This window comes from Balaenoptera ricei, chromosome 12 (genome assembly GCF_028023285.1).
Source record: "Balaenoptera ricei isolate mBalRic1 chromosome 12, mBalRic1.hap2, whole genome shotgun sequence".
Taxonomy (NCBI): domain Eukaryota; kingdom Metazoa; phylum Chordata; class Mammalia; order Artiodactyla; family Balaenopteridae; genus Balaenoptera; species Balaenoptera ricei.
The window spans coordinates 32,132,732-32,145,827 of NC_082650.1; the positions used below are offsets into that span (position 1 = coordinate 32,132,732).

At 41.6% G+C, this 13,096-nt stretch overlaps 1 long non-coding RNA gene and 1 pseudogene across 1 annotated transcript in view; both read left to right on the forward strand.

Annotated features, from left to right (window-relative positions):
• LOC132375915 (uncharacterized) overlaps window positions 1-13,096 on the forward strand; it is a 30,702-nt gene that overhangs the window by 16,973 nt on the left and 633 nt on the right. The gene's annotated exons all lie outside the window — the stretch shown is intronic.
• LOC132376279 (small ribosomal subunit protein eS27-like) lies at window positions 2,575-2,830 on the forward strand (annotated as a pseudogene).

Consider the following 13,096-nt stretch of genomic DNA (forward strand, 5'->3'; position numbering starts at 1 on the left):
CCTCAAGGCATATGCATAACAATTTGATACAGTCTTAGAGTTCTGCAGGAACTAAAGTCCCCACCCAGGTGGAGGATGGAATGAAGATGTTGACCCTCCAGACTTCAATCTACTAAGGCTTGGACTCTGTTGACCTTTGCCCCAATTCTATGCTGAATTCTCCTCTGCTCAGGCCCCTTCATAAATATGCATACACTCTTAGCTTAAAACTTCCTCAGTTTTCCTGTTGGGGAGACACTGCTTTAAGAAAGATCCCAGGTGTTTTCCTTGATTGTGGCAAGTAATAAATCCTTCCTTCTCCCACTCTTTGGCTTGGTTGTATCTTCTGGCTCGACACCCACGAAGAGACTGTTTTCGGGTAACAGTTCTATTATTCTACAATACTGTCTCTAGTAACAGGGTGTTTATTTCCCCGACTTTAACATCCTATAAATCTGTTGGGAAAGAGTTGTAATCTCAGATATGGATGTGCTTCTTGAATTATCCATCATCAAGCTCTGTGCAAATATGCAGCAGGAATAAGTATGCCTTTCTTTAGCTTCTTGCTGAGGCTGCATGGTTCCAGATTCATCGGAGTTACTAATTTGTCTGATAAACCTTTATTATACACATCCTATGTGCTAGATTTGTGAAGACTATAAAACAACTTATTAAATCCTTTCGTACATAATAGATTTTTTTTTTAAAGTCTTTTTTTTTTTTTAATTTTTATTTATTTATTTATTTATTTATAGCTGTATTGGGTCTTCGTTTCTGTGCGAGGGCTTTCTCTAGTTGTGGCAAGCGGGGCCACTCTTCATCGCGGTGCGCAGGCCTCTCACTATCGCGGCCTCTTTTGTTGCGGAGCACAGGCTCCAGATGCGCAAGCTCAGTAATTGTGGCTCACGGGCCCAGCTGCTCCGTGGAATGTGGGATCTTCCGAGACCAGGGCTTGAACCCGTGTCCCCTGCATTGGCAGGCAGATTCTCAACCACTGCGCCACCAGGGAAGCCCTACATAATAGATTTTGAGTGGCCTAGTCAAAACCAACGCTAGTGGCACATAACCTTCATTAGAAAGGTTAGATAATATACAAAAGAAACTAAACAAGCATCCTTTTGCCATCTAGGACAGGGGTCAGCAGACTCTTTCTGTAAACCGCTGGACTGTAAATATTTTAGGCTCCGCAGGGCCTTTATGGTCTTTGTTGCAACTACTTAACTCTCCATCACAGTGCAAAAGCAGCCATAGATAATACATAAATGAATGACTGTGGCTGTGTTCCAATAAAATTTTTTATTTATGGACACTGAAACTTGAATTTCAGATAATTTTCATGTGCCACAAAATACTATTCTTTTTATTTGTTAAAAACCATTTGAAATGTAAAAACCCTTCTTAGCTTGCACACCATGCAAAAACAGGATATGGACCATAAATTGTCAATCCCTGATCAATGAAATTACTATCTATGAAAGAAAATACAGTTGTAGGTGAACATGAAGGATGCGGGCAATATAATATTAAAATAAGTATAAAACTAAATGTTAAGTATTTAAAATATTTTCATACCAAGAGTTGGAAAGATGATACAGTATTATGTGGGTTCCATATCTCGATGGAGTAGACCTACCTCTCCTTAGATGAGTAATTTCAGCAATTCGTAGGGGAAGGATCTGAATGACTGCATACAAAAAAATGAAAAATAAAGACATGATCCCTTCAGATTCATCATAGTTCTTAGCCTTATGTTGTCTGGAAGTTGAATTTCTTCCCATACAGCTCTCTATACTTGGCTTCTATTTTTTTTTTTTTTTTAAATTAAATTAATTTATTTATTTATTTATTTATTTTTTGGCTGTGTTGGGTCTTCGTTTCTGTGCGAGGACTTTCTCTAGTTGCAGCAAGTGGGGTCCACTCTTCATCGCAGTGCGCGGGTCTCTCACTATCGCGGCCTCTCTTGTTGCGGAGCACAGGCTCCAGACGCGCAGGCTCAGTAGTTGTGGCTCACGGGCCTAGTTGCTCCGTGGCATGTGGGATCTTCCCGGACCAGGGCTCGAACCCGTGTCCCCTGCTTGGCTTCTATTTTTTGTGGTGGTTGTTGTTGTTTTTGAAATAACTGACCTGTGTATTAATCAGGGTTTTCTGGAGAAACAGAACCAATAGAAAAAAAAAAAAAAAAAAAAAATATATATATATATATATATATATATACACACATATATATAATATGTGTATATATATGAGTTTTTAATAAGAAATTGGTACATGCAATTATGGAGGCTGAGGAGTCCCATGCCCTGAAGTCAGCAAGCTGGAGACCCAGGAGGGCCAGTGGTATAGTTCCAGTCCGAGTCTGAAAACCTAAGATCCAGAAGTGCCAGTGGTGGAAGTCCCAGTTCTAGAGCAGAAAAAGACCAATGTTCCAGCTCAAGCAGTCAGGCAGGGAAAGTATATTCTTTCCTCCTTCACCTTTTCATTCTATTCAGGCCCTGAATAGGACTGAATGATAGCCACCTACTTAGGGGAGGTGTGATATTGTGATTTATAATAAGAAATATAGTTTCCAGTGGTGATGACCTCCCCCACAAGAACATGCCTCTTGCAAAGGACCTCCTTCATTCCTCTCCAGAAGAGGAGAAGAGGAAGCACGAGAAGAAGCACCTGGTACAGAGCCCCAGTTCCTACTTCATGGGTGTGGAATGACCAGGATGCTATAAGATCACCACCATCTTCAGCCATGCGCAAATGATGGTTTTGTGTGTTGGCTGTTCCACTGTCCTCTGCCAGCCTACAGGAAAAAATAACAAGGTTTACAGAAGAATGCTCCTGTAGGCAGAAGCAGCACTGAAAGCACCCTGGATAAGATGAGTGGGAAACCATTCCAGTGAACACATTCTGGTTTTAAAAATTGTGTGTGTATGTGTGTGTGTGCGTGCGTGTGTGTATGTGGAGGAGGGGGGCAGCTTTGTCCCCATTTCTGGCGCAGAGCTCCCAAAACCCTTGGAATTTCCTGAGTGATAAGAGAAAAGGAAGGATCTTTTGTTTAATATTTGATCTGTTGTCCTCAGTTCCTGAAGTTGCTTCAGAGCCATGAAGGTGAAATGGGTGTCCTGTTATTCATAACCACAACTGAGTTTATGTTAATGATGTGACTTTTGGAAATCCACTAAAGATGGAGGGGAAGGTAAGGCTGGTAGCCAGGGGAGTCAACCATGTGATTAGAGGTTTGGAACTTTCAGTCCCGCCCCCTGGTCTCCTGGGAGAGGAGAGAGGCTGGAGATTTGACTTTAGTCACCAATGGCCAATGATTTAATTAATCATGTCTATGTAATGAAGCCTCCATAAAAACCCCCAAAGAAGAGGGTTCAGAGAGCTTCCTGGTTGGTGAACACCAGGATGGAGATGCAGGGAGAGTGGTGTGCCTGGAGAGGGCAGAGAAGCTCAGCCCCATTTCCCTCATTTACCTTGCCTTCTGTATCTCTTCATCTGGCTGTTGATTCACGTCCTTTAATATCCTTTCTAACAAGTTGGTAATCTAGTAAGTAAAATGTCTCTCTGAGTTCTGTGAGCTGCTCTAACAAATTAATCAAACCTGAGGAAGAGGTTGTGGGAACCTCCAATCTATGGTCAGTTGGTCAGAAGCATAGGTGATAATCTGGGTTTGTGACTGGCATCCAAAGGGGGAGGGGCAGCTTGCAAGACTGAACGCTTAACCACTGAGATCGGATGCTATCTCTAGACAGTGTCAGAATCGAGTTGAATTTAAGACATCAAGGTGGTGTGGGAGGTCCTCGTCACCACCACTACCACATCGGAATCGGTACCCTTTCAGGATGGGAATCTGCTCCAGAAACACACTCACAGACACACCCAGAAATAATGCTTAATTATAGATCTTGGCGCCCCATGGCCCAGGCAAGTTGACACAAACTTAACTATTACACCTGTATTTCCAAAATTATGGAAATACACTTGTAGATAGTATGATAGAAGGTAGGTAAATGGTGTATGGCAAGAAAATCCATCAGCTCTCTTACTAAAATCAGACACTAGCCATCCAAGCTTTGGAATGGAGGGAGGACCTTCAAGTGAAGGCTGTGACTGGAGTTTGGAGTGGGCACTGGAATCCACAGGCCTGAATAGAGTCTCCAGAAATTCCCTGCACTGAACATCTCTTGTTCCCTGCCTCAAGTGTTTTTGCACATTTTTTACTCCACTGCTGTAGCAAACAGCTTCATGCAGTTAGCACCTGCAGTTAGCACCTTGCCTCAGTTGCTTTTTTTTTTTAACATTTATTTATTTATTTGGCTGCATTGGGTCTTTGTTGTGGCATGTGGGATCTTCGTTGCAGCATGCGGGATCTTTCGTTGCGGTGTGCAGGCTCTTCGCGGGCTTCTCTCTAGTTGTGGCATGCGGGTTTTCTCTTCTCTAGTCGTGGCGCTCAGGGTCCAGAGCAAGTGGGCTCTGTAATTTGCAGCATGTGGGCTCTCTAGTTGAGGCGCACGAGCTCAGTAGTTGTGGCGTGTGGGCTTAGTTGCCCCTCAGCACGTGGGATCTTAATTCCCCCCCACCCCTCGACCAGGGATCGAACCCGCATCCCCTGCATTGGAAGGCTGTTTCTTTACCACTGGACCACCAGGGAAGTCCCCTCAGTTACTTTAACTCCCATTTTTACCTTGGGGCTTCCCTGATAGCATAGGGTGAAATGTCTACAAATACCTATGTGGCATTCAAGGAAATGCAGACTGGAAGTGTGAGAGTTTTATGCCTCAGGGGACAGCCCTTGGCTGGTGTGGGACAGGAGCCAGTAGGTCCCATGCGCCTCTTCCTTCCCTTAATGGACAATTCTGAGGCTCTTCGAAAGGATCTGGTAAGATAGCATCTTTTATTGGCTTTCTCTTCTTTTTTACTCAGGCTCTGCTTTGAAGGGTGAGTAGGATACCCACAGTGTCTGCTTGGGTTATCATAACAAAATACCATCGACTAGGTGGTTTAAACAACAGAAATTAATTTTGTCATAGTTCTAGAAGCTAGAAGTCCCAGATCGAAGTCTGGTAGGGTTCGTTCCTACTGCGAGCTCTCTTCCTGGCTTGTAGATAGTCGTCTTCTTGCTATGTCCTCACATGGCCTTTCCTCGGTGTGTGTGCAGAGAGGGAGCGTCAGCTCTCTGGTGCCTCTTTTATATGGGCACTAATCCCATTGGCCCAGGGCCGACTCTGTTGACCTCATTTAAACCTAATTACCTCCCAAAGGCCCCATCTCCAAAAACCATCACACTAGGAGTTGGAGATTCAATATACGAATTTGGGAAGGACACAAACATTCAGTCCATAATACAGGATAAGACATTTACCTTTCCCTTGGGGAATCACTGTCTTATTTTTACTGGCACAGTTATCCTGGCTTCAGAGGCCACCACTCATTCTTTTTTAAATAATTAATTAATTAATTTTTGGCTGTGTTGGGTGTTCACTTCTGCGCGCGGGCTTTCTCTAGTTGCGTGGAGCCAGGGCTACTCTTTGTTGCGGTGTGCGGGCTTCTCACTGCGGTGGCTTCTCTTGTTGCAGAGCACCGGCTCTAGGCACGTGGGCTTCAGTAGTTGTGGCTCACGGGCTCTAAAGCGCAGGCTCAGTAGTTGTGGTGCACGGGCTTAGCTGCTCCGCAGCATGTGAGATCTTCCCGGACCAGGGTTTGAACCTGTGTTCCAGGCACTGGCAGGCGGATTCTTAACCACTGCACCACCAAGGAAGTCCACCACTCGTTCTTTAATGCTCTGATCCAAGCCTTAATTGGTAGCCATAATTAGTGAAATGAATTAATTTATTGATAACCTTGTAGGAGCTGAGTGATATTATTGTGGTTAGTTATAGAGAACATGGGCTATAAAATAAGATTTCCTCTTAGTTCTCCGAGGGCTCCAGTGGGAGCCTAGCTTAGACTTGCCGCTCTGATGACTGATACCAGATTACCCTAGATTAGGGGTTCTCAGCCCTGTCTGCACAATAGAATCATGAGGGAGAAGGGTGAAAAATACCAATGCCTTAGCTCATCTCCAGCTTCTAATTTGGTTGCTCTGGTTCAAGGATTGAAGCTTCAGTATTTTTACATTGTAATGTGCAGCCTCAGAGGTGCAGGCTACGGTCCAACCATCCTACACTGGCCTATGCAAAATTGTCCACTACCTGCTGTGAATTTTAAGGTTGAATGTGGGGCTATATTTAGCAAGAGGCCAAGCAGCAGTTAATTTAAAAAACTCTTTGAGGGACTTCCCTGGTGGTCCAGTGGGTAAGACTCCGAGCTCCCAATGCAGGGGGCCCGGGTTCGATCCCTGGTCGGAGAACTAGATCCCACATGCATGCCATAACTGAATCCGCGTGCCGCAGCTAAACATGCCACAACGAAGATCCCGACTGCTGCAACTAAGACCTGGCACAGCCAAAATAAATAAATAAATATTTTTAGAAAACTCCTTGAATCGTTAGAGAAAATAAACACTATCGTATTTAAAAACAAAACTGTACACCAATGTGCATAGCAGCATTTTTCACAATAGTCAAAGGGTGGAAACAACCCAAAGGTCCACCAGCAGATGAATGGATAAACAAACTGTGGTTTATACACACAATGGAATATTATTGAGCCTTAAAAAAGAATGAAATTCTGATACATGCTACAACATGAATGAACCTTGAAGACATTATGGTAAGTGAAATAAGCCAGATACAAAAGGACAAATATTGTATAATTCCACTTATATGAGATTGCTAGAATAGGCAAATTCATAGAGACAAAATAGATTAGAAGCTGCTAGGAATTGGTGGTCATGGGGAATGGCTAGTTGGTATTTAATGAGTACAGTTTCTGTTAGGGATGGTGGAAACGTTCTGGAAATGGATTGTGGTGATGGTTGCACAACATAGTAAATATACTTAATGCCACTGAATTGGATACTTAAAAATGATTTAAATGGTAATTTTTTTTTTTTTAATAAGAACAGAGGATTTATTTATTTATTTATTTTTATTATTTATTTTTGGCTGTGTTGGGTCTTCGTTTCTGTGCGAGGGCTTTCTCTAATTGTGGCAAGCAGGGGCCACTCTTCTTCGCGGTGCGCAGGCCTCTCACTATCGCGGCCTCTCGTTGGGAGCACAGGCTCCAGTCGCGCAGGCTCAGTAGTTGTGGCTCACGGGCCTAGTTGCTCCGCGGCATGTGGGATCGTCCCAGACCAGGGCTCGAACCCGTGTCCCCTGCATTAGCAGGCAGATTCTCAACCACTGCGCCACCAGGGAAGCCCTAAATGGTAAATTTTATATTATGTATATTTACCACAATACAAGAAGACAAAATGAGACCTCCTCTTTATAAGTGTGATGCTTCTGAATGAAAACTGAAGCTGCTCCATAGTTACGAGGGCTACCATACCACTAATAGTAAAAAGATGAATCGGCAGCAGTGAAAGAGAAATCCCATTTAACAAGGGTTCTTAGAATGTTATCAACAGCCTGAAGTCACGAGAAAGTGATATCTTTGCATGACATTTTTCAGTTTTTTAAATATCAGTATGTATGTTCAAACCTCTTAAAAAAATAATGTTTTCTCTGTTTAGAATTTATTTTTCTGAAAAATTTGAAATCAAAATTAATGTTTGAAAATAAAAGTAATGACAATCTCATCAACTTAATCTGGTATCGTAACTATACATTTTTAGATACAACAGTAGGAAGTATCTTTAAGTATCAGCCTTAAAGGTTATCAACCAATGATTAGCATAATGTTGGAGCAGGTGCTATAAAGGATGAAGATTATCATGCTTTTGGAATTTCTGACTCATGCTATATAGCCTGCCATAAAGAGCAGTATATAAAAGGATTTGTTCAGACCAAGGAAAATCGCATATATAGTTCTTTTAGTGACATTAAGTAGTGCTTGTAGTAAGATAATTCTAGGGCAAATGTCCTTCCTGTACATTAACTGTCACCAGCTCCCTTTTTCTTCCATGACAATTTATGCAAATTTTACTCCTTTCAAGTTCAGATAATGCCTCTTTTTCTTTGCTTGTTATTAACTTGATTAATCTGTTTCTCACACCTCCATCTCTCTCCCTCTCTCTTACTTCTCTGCCTCTCTCCCACATGAAATCTTTTTTCATGGTAACATATTCCCAGAAATTATAATGAATGTAATGAGAAAAAAAGTAACTCATGATTTCAACATTTTCTTTTGCAAACAACTCTTCGGTTACAGATCAGCAGTATGCGACTGTGAAATGCAGGTAAACAGGGCACTGGAAAGAGCTTCTTCAAGCTGTTTACCAAACTCCTCCTGCAGTTGAGAGTTTAGAGTTGAATGAGTGAATTAGGAGAAGAAACAGAAATAGTCTAAAACATTCAGGTTTATAAGACTTTTATAGAATGTCTTGGAGTCCTGCCTTCCTGTGATGAAATTCCGTTCTGCATCTCTCTCCCACATCAAGGTAACTTGTCTCAGAGCTAAGAGGCTTTTGTGAGTGACATTCTGTCTTTATTCCCGAAGGAATTTCCTGACTCCAAAATGCTTGGTTGGTCTAAATCAGGGGTCTCCTTTCCTCAATTTACTACCCTTCCCTACCTAGTGGCTCCACTGTTCGTGCGTATAAAGGGGAGGGTTTGCACCCTGTGTTTCCTCCTCTCTTCTAACTTGACTAAGGACTTTTAGAAGCTTCCCTTTCCTTCCCTGCTTCCTTTGGACCTTGGAGAATCTTCATCCCAGTAGTTGGAGCTACATTTGGCGGGGTGGGGGGGTGGGTGGGGTGGGTGGGTATTTTCCTCTTGGTCAGAGTTGAACATCAGAATGAGTTTTCACTTGGTAGCAATGTCATCCAAGGAGCTGTATCCTATTGGTATAAGTATAGATACATGGTTGAGCCACGTTGTAGCCACATGACCCAATCATTCATTTGTTGGTTCAACGTGTATTTATATGTTTATTTACCGAGTGGCTGCTATATGCCAGGCACTGTCTTACAGGCTAGGTATAAACTAGATAAGAATCGTTGCTCTCGTGGAACTCATATTCTGGTAGAATCAGGTAAAAAATAAACAAGTAAAACATATAGGATGTTAGATGGTGATAAAAGCCAAGAAAAAATAATAACAAAGCAGAGCAGAGAGAGAGAGAGAGAGAGATTGCACAGTGTTACATAAAGCAGTGAGAGAAGGTGTCTCTGAGGAGGTAGCATCTGAATGAAGATCTGAATGAGGAGAAAAAGCAAGTCTTGCCTGTATCTGAGGGAAGAACATTCCAGGCAGAGAGTTCAACAAATGCAAAGTATCTGTGTGAGGTAGTTGTGAAGATGTGTTCCAGGAGGAGCGGGAGGACCAGTGAGGCTGGAGTGGAATAAGAAAATGGGGGGGCATCGGGGGATGGGGACAGAGAAGTTGGCCAAGTCCTGTGAGCCCTTGGAGAACATGGTGAGGACTTTGGTTCTTCTCTAAGTAACATGGAAAACTATTGGGAAGGAGGAGGTTTGGGCAGATAGTTGACATGAACTGACTTTTATTTGAAAAGGCTGATCCTGGGTACAATGTTGAGAAAAGTCTGAAGGGGGCAAGAGCAGAAATATGGAAACCAGTTAGGAGGTTCGTGCAATAATCCAAGTGAAAGATGATGGAGTTTAGCCCAAGACAAGAGCAGTGGTGATGAAAGGAAATCTAGTGGAAATATTGTGAAGAGAGTGTCGATAAGCCAACGCTTATGGATCCAATAAGGGGTGAGCAAAAAAGTGACGAGTTGTGATGATTCAGTCTGATTGAAGTGTTCTATAACAGGGGTCCGCAACCCCTGGGCCAAGGACCAGTACCAGTCTGTGGCCTGTTAGGAGGTGAGCGGTGGGCAAGTGAGGGAAGCTTCATCTGCCACTCCCCATCGCTTGCATCACCGCTCCCCATCACTCGCATTACTGCCTGAACCATCCCCTCTGCCACATCCATGGAAAAACTGTCTTCCACAAAACCAGTCCCTGGTGCCAAAAAGGTTGAGGGCCATTGTTCTAGAAGATACTGACATCTCAGTTTGCTCCTCTCCAATTGAAATAGATACTATCAATAATGCCCATATTTACAGATGAAGTTTAGAGAGGTTAGGTAATTTGCTTAAAGTCACACAGTTTGTAAGGGAAAGAACCAAGGCTTAAACTCAGATCTATCTGATCAGAATCTATAATTCTAATCATCCCTATTTAGTAACACACCTTTTAGATAAACATAAGAACAACATTTTAGTTTAACAGCTATCTACCCTAAACATTTTTTTTAAGTAGGAGGTGTCATTGTAAAGGTATATGCAAGAGAAAGAAAGCTATACACGCTGAGTTATAAAATCTGTTCCTTCTGTGTTTCGTATCATCATTCGTCAAATAAATATATAGTAAAGTTTGACCAGCTGATAGGCATAGCTTCCAAGAGCAGGAACACTCCTTACAGAAAATGGACCTGGCTGGGAGCTGACTGTAAGTAGGAGAGTGTCTTCCTTTTAGCTTAATTTGTCCAGCCTGATCAATGGTCTTTTTTTGTTTGTTTTTAATATTTATTTATTTATATATTTGGTTGTACTGGGTCTTAGTTGCAGCAGGCAGCCTCCTTAGTTGCGGCTTGCCGACTCCTTAGTTGTGGCATGTGAGCTCTTTAGTTGCAGCATGCATGTGGGATCTAGTTCCCTGACCAGGGATCGAACCCGAGCCCCCTGCATTGGGAGCACGGAGTCTTATCCACTACGCCACAAGCCAAGTCCCTGATCGATGGTCTTTAAGGAGCTGTGCCCAGTCTGAGGAGCTTCCACTGTATTCTGAGGGTTTAAATCATGAGTCACCAGGCTTGATCCACCCCACACCCTGTTCTTTGATATATTTTTGACCTCTTTTCAAGACAGTCTCCATATACAGCTCAGCCTAAGCTGATCCAGTTTGCCCTGTGTTTTGGTGTGTCCCGGCCTCAGGCCTTACTCTGATTATCAACTATTGTTTTCGTCCCTTTTCTATAGTTCAGGGAATCAGCAAACAGTTTCTCAGGTAACACTGCTCTTGATTTGTTTATATGCCTTGTGTAGTCCCCTGTTTGGATCTTTTTTTTTTTTTTTTTGGGCCATGCTGCGTGGCTTGTGGGATCTTAGTTCCCCGACCAGCGATTGAATCCAGGCCCTCGGCAGTGAGAGCTCAGAGTCCTAACCACTGGACTGCGAGGGAATTCCCTTTGTGTTTGATTTTAAGTAGCCCCCCACCCAGATCTGTCCTGACCCTCTACATTTGTTTGCAAGTCAGTGGTTTAAAACTCAACATACATTTTCTATTAACACTGTACGAGATTGTTTGTCCCTCAGGCACATCTATAAAAGCAGGTGGCAGCATTTTTGAGCAAAAAAAGCATGAGCTTTAGAGGCAGGCAGACCTGATTAGTATGAGGATAAAAATGCGCAAATATTATAAAATATAATGTATTGTATGGCTCAGAAGATTCGAGTTTTCTTCTTTTATTTGTGACTCACTGCCAAACAAAATGTATACTCACAGCTTTCCCCCTACACTCCTGTCCCTGAAATAAACACATAATCCTCCCGAGGGGTTCTAGTGTTTTAAACTGTTGATAACAGTGGAAAAGTATGAAGTATGTGGAAGTTTTAAAAAACTTTTATGCAACATCCCCTTAGGCCCTAAAGTGGAAAGCCAGTGTAACATACTAGCAACAGCTGTGAAAGAGGAGGAAGCAAGATGGAAGAGACAAGAAAAAAAGGCAGGAAACATTTACTGAGCATGAACTCAGTGTGAGGGGCTGTGCTAGGCTCTTCCAGGTGTTACGTTACTTAATCATCTTGCGTTTTAAAAAGAATGAAATAATGCCATTTGCAGCAATATGGATGGACCTAGAGATTATCATACTAAGTGAAGTAAGCCAGAGAAAGACAAATATCATACGATATCACTTATATGTGGAATTAAAAAAAAAAAATGATACAAATGAATGCATATACAAAACAGAAACAGATTCACAGACATAGAAAACAAACTTATGGTTACCAAAGTGTAAAGGAGGGGGGAGGGATAAATTAGGAGTTTGGGATTCACATATACACACTACTGTATATAAAATAGATAAATAACAAGGACCTATTTTATAGCCCAGGGAACTCTACTCAGTATTTTGTAGTAACCTATAAGGGAAAAGAATCTGAAAAAGAATATATATATATACATATATATATGTATAACTGAACACTTTGCTGTACACCTTAAACTAACACAACATTGTAAATCAATTACACTTCAGTTAAAAAAAGATGTCTGTTCTATACAGAGAAAGACATCAGGGCTCCCAGTTGATGAATCTTGCCTAAATTCATGCAACTAACGTGTGGTGGAGCTGGAACTTAAAGCTAACTCTGTCTGAATTCTAAGTCCATAATATTTCAATATGTTTAATACACATCAAAATGTATATAAATAGTATGTTAACATTATTATTAAAATCAGCATTTATGCACCTATGATAAGATAAGCACTGAGTCATTGCTCTCCCAAAGGGTAATTTTATATTTCAATCACAATATTTTTAAATGTCTAGGCCTAATTAATATGAGAAATTTGGGTCAAATGGTAATGGTAATTTAGTTTTGTTTTTGATAGACTTACTTTATAAGGAATTTGCAATAAAAATACCTTCCTAAATGTAGCTGTGGCATAACTTCTTCAGTTCTTTAATAGCTTCCAGATGTTTAGATAACTTTGTTTAGAAACTTTGTAAATTATCAAAGTTCTTCGCTGATTAAATAAGACTTATAATAAAGCAAGTCTTCTCTGCCCTGTTAGACCTCATGATGTTGAAAAGCTTTTTGAGGTCATAACTTCAAAGTTGTTTACGTGGTTATAGTCTCATAATAAATACAGGATTATAGACATTTCTGTAAGATTATAAAGGAAATGAAATAGAAATAATGACAAAATGACTTCCCATGTTCATATCTCTTTCTTTAAATGTTTACCAATTGGCCAGCAAACTTGATATGTTGAAAAGTCTTATTGACATCAAAGGATACTTTCTGTGGTACAAAGGGTCAAGTGCAGTGCCTGTCAACCCACAGACTACTC